The 10042-nt window shown below is 48.3% G+C and overlaps 1 pseudogene; it reads right to left on the minus strand.

The window, feature by feature from the left end:
- Positions 1–9441, minus strand: part of LOC109719277 — a 15406-nt pseudogene extending 5965 nt beyond the window's left edge.

Genomic DNA, 10042 nt, shown 5'->3' on the forward strand with positions numbered 1-10042 from the left:
TAAACCCTAAGTCCCAAAACTAGGGTTTCATCTCAAAGAAAGCTCTAAAATCCAAAACTAGAGGAAAGGATCTTGCCACTTACCTCTTAGAAGCCTCAAAACCAGCTCAAGTCCTCAAACTTCAAGTATCTTCCCTCAATCAAACTCCAAATCCAAGTTCCAAGCTCCAACAATGGTGGAAATAGCTCCAATAGGGAAAAATAGAGGGAAATCCATCAAAATCCAAGAAATTGGAGATCAAATCCAAATAGGGGAAAAGAGGGGCTCCTTATCTTGCTCCTCCTCAGGTTCCAGCACAAGGGAGGCCCTATGGGGCGTGGGTGCTGTTATAAGGGTGCCACAATCGCAAATAAGCCCCTGCAGAACAAACTGCACGAAATCAGCCTCCTTGTACCGGTACACGGGATCTTGTACCGGTACAAGAGCTGCGAAAATCCAAATCCGAGGCTCGGGTGCGCAGTTCTGCGGCACTGTACCGATATAGGCCCGATGGCTGTACCGGTACAACCATCAACATTGTACCGGTACAAGACCTGCGAAAATGCAAACCCGAGGCTCGGGTTTGCGAGTTCTCGGCTCTGTACCGGTACAAGCACAACCTTGTACCGGTACAAGCCCGCCAGACAGCCAATCCGAGAGCTGACCAAAATCCAAATTTTGGGTTTTGGTGCAAGGCTTCGTACCACACTCCTCGGGACATGTGCCATAGGTCGGAACACAGTCAACGACCTACCAGTAATCTGAAAAAGCTCAAAACACGACCAATCACTCGAACCTCGCAATTTGCAAAGGTCCAGTGTGTTACATTCACCCCTCCTAAAAAGGAGTTTCGTCCGCGAAACTCGAAACAAACAAGGTACCTCAAGCCTCCATCTGAAAAAGATGGGGATAGCGCTCCCGCAATGCGCTCTCTAGCTCCCAAGTGGCCTCGCGTTCGTCGTGGTTGCTCCAAAGCACCTTCACGTAGGGAATTTCTCGGTTCCGCAATCTTTTTACCTCGCGAGCCAAAATCCTCAAGGGTTGTTCCTCAAAGCTCAAATCCTCCCGTAGCTCCATAGGTGTAACGTCCAACACATGAGCCGGGTCGTGGATGTACTTCCGAAGGACCGATACATGGAATACATTGTGTACACCCGATAGGTTTGGCGGTAGAGCNTCCTTACTGTTGTTACGGTTATCCTTATTGTTGTTTATTATACTCACTCCTTTTCCTTTGGGGCCTAGTGGTGCGATGAGCTGAGGTCAGTAATTGCCCACTGGGAACTATAAATTATAGTTCTCACGCCCTCTGTTTGGTGTTTTCTTTCAGAGCCTTCCACGCCGGGAGAGGCTAGGGACCGCGGGAAGGGAGTTGCTTCGAGCTAGCTTCCTTCGAGGACGATTCGCTAGGTGGTCTACCTCTCGTTGTACTTTATTTTGAGAGGTTGAGAGTTTTACCAGTGTACTAGTGACCACCACTTTTGTATTAGAGGCTGATACTGTATAACTTATGTTTACTTTTATGTTCTATTACTATTAGTATAGATGTTAGAACTTTACTCGCTCTGATATCATTAGTTGCTTGTTATTTCACTTCTTTTATTTGTTCCATCTCTTGCTTTTACTTCCGCTTTTCTTGTAGATGCCTTATATGTGTAGACATATGGCGGGTCTGGGCACGCTACCGGGAGGGCCTCCGCCGGTCCCGGGGCGTGACATGCTGCGACCATCCTCCCTGGAAGTCGATCACGCAGGCTCGAAGCATGCCCTCGAGAATCTGTATAGTACGCTCCGACTGCCCATCACTCTGGGGGTGGAAAGCCGTACTGAAGTCCAAACGCGTACCTAGAGCGTCCTGTAAACTCCTCCAAAAGTGGGATACAAAATGGGGGTCTCGATCTGATACTATGGAAGTAGGTACCCCGTGTAATCGCACAATCTCATCCAAATAAACCTGTGCGAGCCTCTCACCAGTCCAAGTAGTGTGGATAGGTATGAAATGTGCCGACTTCGTCAATCTATCCACGATCACCCAAATAGCGTCATGCCCGGCCTGAGAGTGCGGCAATCCCATCACAAAATCCATGGTGATCTTTTCCCACTTCCACACTGGAATCGGTAGGCTCTGCAACTTCCCCGCAGGAACTCGGTGCTCAGCCTTCACTTGTTGGCAAGTTAAGCATCTGGCAACAAACTCACCCACATCCTTTTTCATCCCGGGCCACCAATAAAGTAGTTTCAAATCCTTGTACATCTTGGTGCCTCCCGGATGTATAGCATACGGTGCTCGGTGTGCTTCTTGAAGAATGTCCTCTTTAATGCCCAAGTCCGCCGGTACACAAAGTCGTCCGCGGAAACGCATCAATCCATCACCGTCTGAAGTGAAGTCACCTGTGCAACCATCAACCATCCTAGCTCGAATCCTTTGCAACTCCGAGTCGGAAGCTTGCTGTTCTTTAATCCTTTCCAAAAGTGTAGGTTGCACCACCAAAGTCATCAGCCTCAAGGGTGTATCAGGAGCCACCACCTCCAACTCCAACCGCTTCATCTGCTCGATCAACGGCGGTTGAGTAACCAAAAGCATCGCTAAGTTCTCCGTCGATTTCCTACTTAGCGCATCCGCCACCACGTTAGCCTTGCCCGGGTGGTAAAGAATCGTCAAATCATAATCCTTGAGTAGCTCCAACCATCTGCGCTGCCTCAAGTTCAACTCCTTCTGAGTGAAAAGGTACTTTAAACTCTTGTGATCCGTATATACTTCGCACCGCTCGCCATATAAGTAGTGGCGCCATAGCTTCAATGCGAAGACTACGGCCGCCAACTCCAAGTCATGGGTAGGATAGTTCCTTTCATAGTCCTTCAATTGGCGAGATGCATACGCGATCACTCTCCCGTCCTGCATCAAAACACAGCCCAATCCATTAAAGGAAGCATCACTATAAATCACATACCCTGCTCCAGCAGTCGGCAAGGTAAGGATTGGGGCGGTCGTCAATCGCTGCTTCAACTCTTGAAAGTTTCTTTCACACGCATCATTCCAAATGAATTTAGTTCCTTTATGCGTGAGCCTCGTGAGGGGAGTAGATAACTTTGCAAATCCCTCAACAAACCGTCGGTAGTAGCCGGCCAAACCAATGAAGCTCCGAATCTTGGTCACGCTCATCGGCCTCGGCCAATTCTTGATAGCTTCAATTTTTCTCGAGTCCACGGCTATGCCTGATCCTGAAATCACGTGGCCCAAAAACGCCAACTCTCTGAGCCAAAATTCACACTTTTTCAACTTGGCGTGGAGCTTCTTTTCCCGAAGCACTTGAAGTACAAGTCTCAAGTGTTCCTCGTGATCCACGTCACTCCGGGAATACACTAAGATGTCGTCGATAAACACCACGACGAACCTGTCTAGGTAAGGTTTAAAAACACGGTTCATTAAATCCATAAAAGCTGTCGGGGCATTAGTAAGCCCAAATGGCATAACGGTAAACTCATAATGTCCATACCGTGTTCTAAAAGCCGTCTTCGACACATCCTCAGGACTGATCCTCAACTGGTGATATCCTGACCGCAAGTCGATCTTGGAATATACACAAGATCCCTGGAGCTGATCAAATAGATCATCAATCCTCGGCAATGGATACTTGTTCTTAATCGTGACTTTATTGAGTTCACGATAGTCCACACATAAGCGAAGTGATCCATCCTTCTTCTTCACAAACAAAACCGATGCCCCCCAAGGTGACACACTCGGTCGCACAAAACCCTTCTCCAGAAGATCCTGCAACTGTGCCTTCAATTCCTTCAACTCCGCTGGTGCCATCCTATAGGGTGCATTTGAGATTGGAGTAGTCCCGGGGACGAGATTTACAACAAACTCAATCTCCCTATCAGGAGGCATGCCTGGAAGCTCCGCTGGAAACACATCTCCAAACTCCAGCACTACGGGGATATCCCTAATCCTAGGGGCGTCATCCACACCCCGCAACACAACAGTAGCCAAGTAGGCTACGCAGCCTCTACTAATCAACTGCCGAGCTCGAGAAGAGCTAATCGTCATCGCAAAAAGCGAACTCTGGCATCCTCGGTACACAACCTCCGCCCGCCCTGGCTCTCTAAAAGTGACCGTTCGATCCTTGCAATCGATAGTGGCGTAGTACCTAGTCAACCAATCCATGCCCAACACAACGTCAAACTCCCCGAGTTTATGCAAAGCTAGCAAGTCCACGGGCATGATCCAATCTCCAACTCGAACAGGGCAACTGGGGCAAATCTCCCGAATGTCCAAAGAATGATCGGGCACAACAACTCGTCCCGGAAGCAACAAGGATGCAAGTGGAATGCCATGCAACTCGGCAAACAGCCGGTCTATGAATGAATGAGATGCACCGGTATCAAACAAAGCTCTAGCTCGAATACCATAAAGTAAAATGATACCTGCGACCACATTCTCGGCTGCCGCCGCCTCCTCAGTCTGGGCCGCGTACATGCGCCCGCTCGGGGCCTGTCGTGACCCCTCCGTCTGCCGCTGGACAGGTGGCCGACCGGCCTGGTGATGCGCAGAAGATGTCCCCTGGCTGGGACCTGGTGATGCTAATGCAGATGCCGCAGATGGCGCTGGCAATGGACTCCTCGGGCAGTCCGACTGGAAGTGTCCCTCCTGGCCACACAAGAAGCACCTACCCCGGCTGCGTGAACACTGCCGCAGATAATGAGAACCGCCATAGATCAGGCAATGAGGGGCCTGGCGGCGATCGGATCCTCCTCGCTGAGTAGACTGGCCATGTCCTCGCGACTGGCTCCGGCTCCTGGGGTGCCTCGGCGACCTCCGTGAGTGCGTCTGGCTCGCACCCTCAGCCGCTGGCCTCTTGCCCTTGCCCTTATCTAGGGCCTCGCGTCGCTCCTGAAGATCTGCCGCTCCTGCCTCCACTATCAAAGCTCGATCCACAACCTCCCGATAAGTCTGGAGGTTGAAAGACTGCACCAACCAGAAGATAGAGGGCCGCAAACCGCGCTCAAAGATGCGGGCCTTGTCCTCGTCGTCCCTCGCAACAAACGGTACACAGTGTAGTATCCGGAAAACTCCCTCTCGTACTCAGCCACTGACCGCTCATCCTGGCGCAAGCTGCGCAAATCCTGCTCCATCTTTCTCTTGACGCTGGTAGGAAAGTGGTGCGCCAGTAGAAGCTCCTTGAATCGTGTCCAAGTAATCGCTGCCAAGTCGGTGTTGTGGTTGTCCTGGATATCCAACCGCCAACGATAGGCCTCGCCGTCCCGGAAGTGAGTGGCGAGCCAAACTCTATCCCGCTCCTCCACGAAGGTGTCCCTTAAGAGCTTCTCCATGTGCATCAACCACTTTTCGGCGATCCAGTGGTCGACGTTCTCGCCATCAAATGTCCTCGGGCTACACCTCCTGAACTCACTGAGGCGATCCATAAGCCGATCTCGCTCGGCTCCCTCGGCCATCACGGGAAAAGCTGCCCCCGTGGCCGGTTTCTGAACTGGTAATGCCGCAACCACCTCCTCCGGAGGTGCGGTCGCCGGTGCCGCACGCGAAGAACTGGGTGCTGGGGAGGGCGCTCTCGGCGCAACGTCCACAACTGGTGCAGGTGGTGTAGGGGCCTGAGTCTCCCTCGAAGCTGCCGCGTGCTGAAATAGGAGGTCCTCGAGATGCTTCATCCGTGCCTCCTGCCGCTGGGCCACCTCGGCCTGTCGCTGCGCCGCTGCCGTCAGCTGCGCCAACAGATCAGTGAGAACCGCAAGCTGGGCCCTCAAGTCACGGACCTCGCTAGATTCGGAAATAGCGGAGGTCTCGACCTCCTCGGGGTGTGCCGCATCATCCGCCCCGGCAGATTGGGAGCGTGTAATCGGCATCGTCACTACAAAGTATAAAAGCGCAAGTTAGTAACCCACGCTGTCGCATCCCCGCTCGAATAGATAAAACCCCAAATCATGCGAAAGTAAGGAAGTGTCATTCACTACTAACTCCCGATGTTACGTTGTCGGCCGCCAACGTAACCCTCCGCGAAGTTAGTAGCCATACACTCCGATCCAACTCTAACTTTTTAGAGTTATCAAGACACCCAATCAGGATACTTTCGCTCACAAGTCAATTAGACCCCGTCTCTCACGAGCCTAATTCCTATAGTCCAACCGGCCTAAGGTTCGCTAGGTCCACTAATACTCAACTCTAGGCTCTGATACCAAATTAATCTGTCACGCCCCGGGACCGGCGAGGGCCCTCCCGGTAGCACGCCCAGACCCGCCATACGTCTACACATATAAGGCGTCTACAACAAAAGCGGAAGTAAAGCAGGAGATAGAACAAATAAAAGTAGTGAAATAACTAGCAACTAATGATATCAGAGCCAGTAAAGTTCTATCATCTACACCAAAGTTAAAAAATAAAGCTAGTCGAACAAAGGTAACCATAAGTAATACAATAACCGTCTCTAGTACAAAAATGGTGGTCTCTATACATATACGGGTACAACTCTCAACCTCTCACAAAAAGAAAATACGAGAGGTAGACCACCTATCGAATGATCCCTCGGTAAGCACGCTAGCCCAAGGCGATACCCTTTCCGCGATCCCTGGCCTCTCCCTGCGTGGAAGGCTCTGAAAAACATCGAGAAAAAGAGGGCGTGAGAACTATAATTTATAGTTACCAGTGGGCAATTATTGACCTCAGCTCCTGCTCCACTAGGCCCCAAAAATAAGGGTAAGTAACGTTAATAGCAATAAGCAATAAAAAGGAGCATGTAAATAAACTGCTGAAAGAGAGAACATAAATAAAATGCTATACTACTATATCTCATATAAGCACGATGTCAAAGTGTTGTACATCTATTCTATCATAAGAAAAAGTGACCAATGGCAATAGTTTACTGTTACAAACCTTTATTCATACATGATGTATAAGCTCTATCATGACAACCAAGTATACTGTGATGAAATAGGTAACTGTCAAGTATACTACATGTCTCAACCCTATGCTATAAGCATGTAAATGTAATCCAACTACTAAACCTATCTAGTAGTGATTGTTCATATACAATTCCGTGTCGATTTTCATTTCCAATTAAGGATCTACCCAAGGTAGTCCAGCTTGTGCCGCCTAAGTGCCTGTGGTAGCCCAACATCCCTACTCTTGGAATGTGTCTATCCCACTCGACCCCGTAGGCTTCTCAATACCGCACGAGCGAACAAAAGTCACGTAGGCTAACTCCGGAGTGCCGGCTTGTAGGGAGCGACCCTCACAAGCATGTGCGAATGAGCACAAATGGCAAGTAAGCATAGTCCAAGTCTCAAGTATCCAACCCTCATGTCTCTAACATGGTATAGTCACTAGCATCCCGAAGATCTAGTTTAAGTCGCAATGTGAAGTTTCAACATTTGCTACGCCTAGTGCCCCTTGATAACACTTAGGCAATTTGATGTTCAACATGTTTTCCAAATCCCTCAATGGCCCTATCCACTAGGTTCACACATGTCCTGAGCTCAATGCGGCTTGATGACATTAGCTCTCTAATTCACATGATATCAAGTTCGATGCCTATATATATAGCAATTGTCATCTTTCATGTCTCAATTAAACTTATGTTTAAACGCATGAATCATAGATCATTTACTATATAGAAACATGAAACCAAATCTCATATAGAATGCTAAATGCAACCAACTCTCTCTCAAGCAACTCTCTACTACATAGAGGTCCAAAATTTCATTACATATAATATGAGCATTTTAAGCACTCTAAAATTCATAATAAATACATTTAATATGAAAATGCATGAGTTATTAGTACACGAAGCACTTATCACCAAATATGAGATTTTCTCATATCAAAGGCTAGGTCAAACCCACCAAAATCGAAACTTTCGTTTCGCCGAACGGAGATTTCCACAAGCTTTCTAGCACCCTAGGAACATCAAAAATGGTGTCATCCAATCGATACGAAGAGCAATAAGCTCAATCTTTAACCTAAAAGCAAAAGGGCCAAAACTCACCTCAAGAGTAGAAATTTTTTCCTAAGCTCCAAAAGAGAGCTAGATCCCTTCCAATCCAAGCCCTAGGAAGGTTCTAAACCAACCAATCAAGCCTCAAAAGTCCTAGGTTCAAAAAGCCCAAAATAAACCCTAAGTCCCAAAACTAGGGTTTCTCTCAAAGAAAGCTCTAAAATCCAAAACTAGAGGAAAGGATCTTGCCACTTACCTCTTAGAAGCCTCAAAACCAGCTCAAGTCCTCAAACTTCAAGTATCTTCCCTCAATCAAACTCCAAATCCAAGTTCCAAGCTCCAACAATGGTGGAAATAGCTCCAATAGGAAAAAAGAGAGGGAAATCCATCAAAATCCAAGAAATTGGAGATCAAATCCAAATAGGGGAAAAGAGGGGCTCCTTACCTTGCTCCTTCTCAGGTTCCAGCACAAGGGAGGCCCTATGGGGCGTGGGTGCTGTTATAAGGGTGCCACAATCGCAAATAAGCCCCTGCAGAACAAACTGCACGAAATCAGCCTCCTTGTACCGATACACGGGATTTTGTACCGGTACAAGAGCTGCGAAAATCCAAATCCGAGGCTCGGGTGCGTGGTTCTGCGGCACTGTACCGGTACAGGCCCGATGGCTGTACCGGTACAACCATCAACATTGTACCGGTACAAGACCATCCTTGTACCGGTACAAGACCTGCGAAAATGCAAACCCGAGGCTCGGGTTTGCGAGTTCTCGGCTCTGTACCCGTACAAGCACAACCTTGTACCGGTACAAGCCCTCCATACAGCCAATCCGAGAGCTGACCAAAATTCAAATTTTTGGGTTTTGGTGCAAGGCTTCGTACCACACTCCTCGGGACACGTGTCATAGGTCGGAACACAGTCAACGACCTACCAGAAAATCTGGAAAAGCTCAGAGCACAGCTAATCACTCAAACCTCGCAATTTGCAAAGGTCCAGTGTGTTACATCGACCCTAATGGTAGAACCTAGGGTTTGGGTTTTGAGCTTTGGAAATGAGGTCAAATGGACCTCTAGCACCATTAATGGTGGATCAAAGCTAGAGGCTAAGGTTTTATGGTGCTTTACATAATGCTAACCCTAGGGCTCCAAATGGGGGCTTTTTGGAAATTTATGAGATTGATCTCATGTGAGGGCATCTAAACCTAATTGCTAGGTGTCTAAACGCGGGGGCGAAGGCGGATTGAGCATTCGTCGAGCCGGTGAAAAGTTATCGGCTAACAAGGCTGACCAAGCTTAGTTTCGACCTAGGAGGCCGAGACATCATCGTAACGTTCATTGGGAGGCGTTTCTAGAACCTCTACATCGACAAAGGTGGGGGGTGTCCATCCCGAAGCAACTGGGCTTCTCCCTATGTCTAAGTATCTTTATGTGATTACATTCCATATATAGCATCATGCATGGTAGGGTGTTTAGATGTTACCTTCCTACTCTTGCATATTCCTTGGTAATGCGACATAGTGGGCTTGGCATGTTAACTTAGGAATGCATGAGATTGAGCTTTGTGGCATAGAACCCTATAGAGATAAGTTAAACCATAACTTAATCTTGCATGGATGCGTATAGTGATATATGACTAGCATAGTCGGGATAATTGCATTATGGTAAATGACATGTATACCAAGTATATAACTTGATGAGTGGCATATGTATACCAAGTAAACAACTTGACGAGTGGCATTAGAATTTAGTGTCAAAGAACACTTGTGGCATGGTAGTCCTAGTGACTGAATCTCCTCATTCGATGAGGAATGGATTTGGATTATACTCACATGTCTGTTCAGCACTTGTGGCGGTCGCTCCGCACAAGTAGTGCGCTCCGGAGTTTGGCACGTGAATCGATTGGGATAGCCTAGATGGGGTCCCAAGGGATAGCCTATGTGGGGTCCCGCAGACAACCCTCAAGTGGTTCGAGTCCCCCTTCATAGACGGATTTGAGATGTGAGTTGAGGGCGCGCCTATGAGCCAGCCAGATAATTGGGTAATAAACTCGAGAGAGTTATGCAAATTGGGCATATTGTGCATATTGAGCATGGTAGAATTGTATTCATACTCGATGT

Source organism: Ananas comosus, linkage group 13 (genome assembly GCF_001540865.1).
Source record: "Ananas comosus cultivar F153 linkage group 13, ASM154086v1, whole genome shotgun sequence".
Lineage (NCBI taxonomy): Eukaryota > Viridiplantae > Streptophyta > Magnoliopsida > Poales > Bromeliaceae > Ananas > Ananas comosus.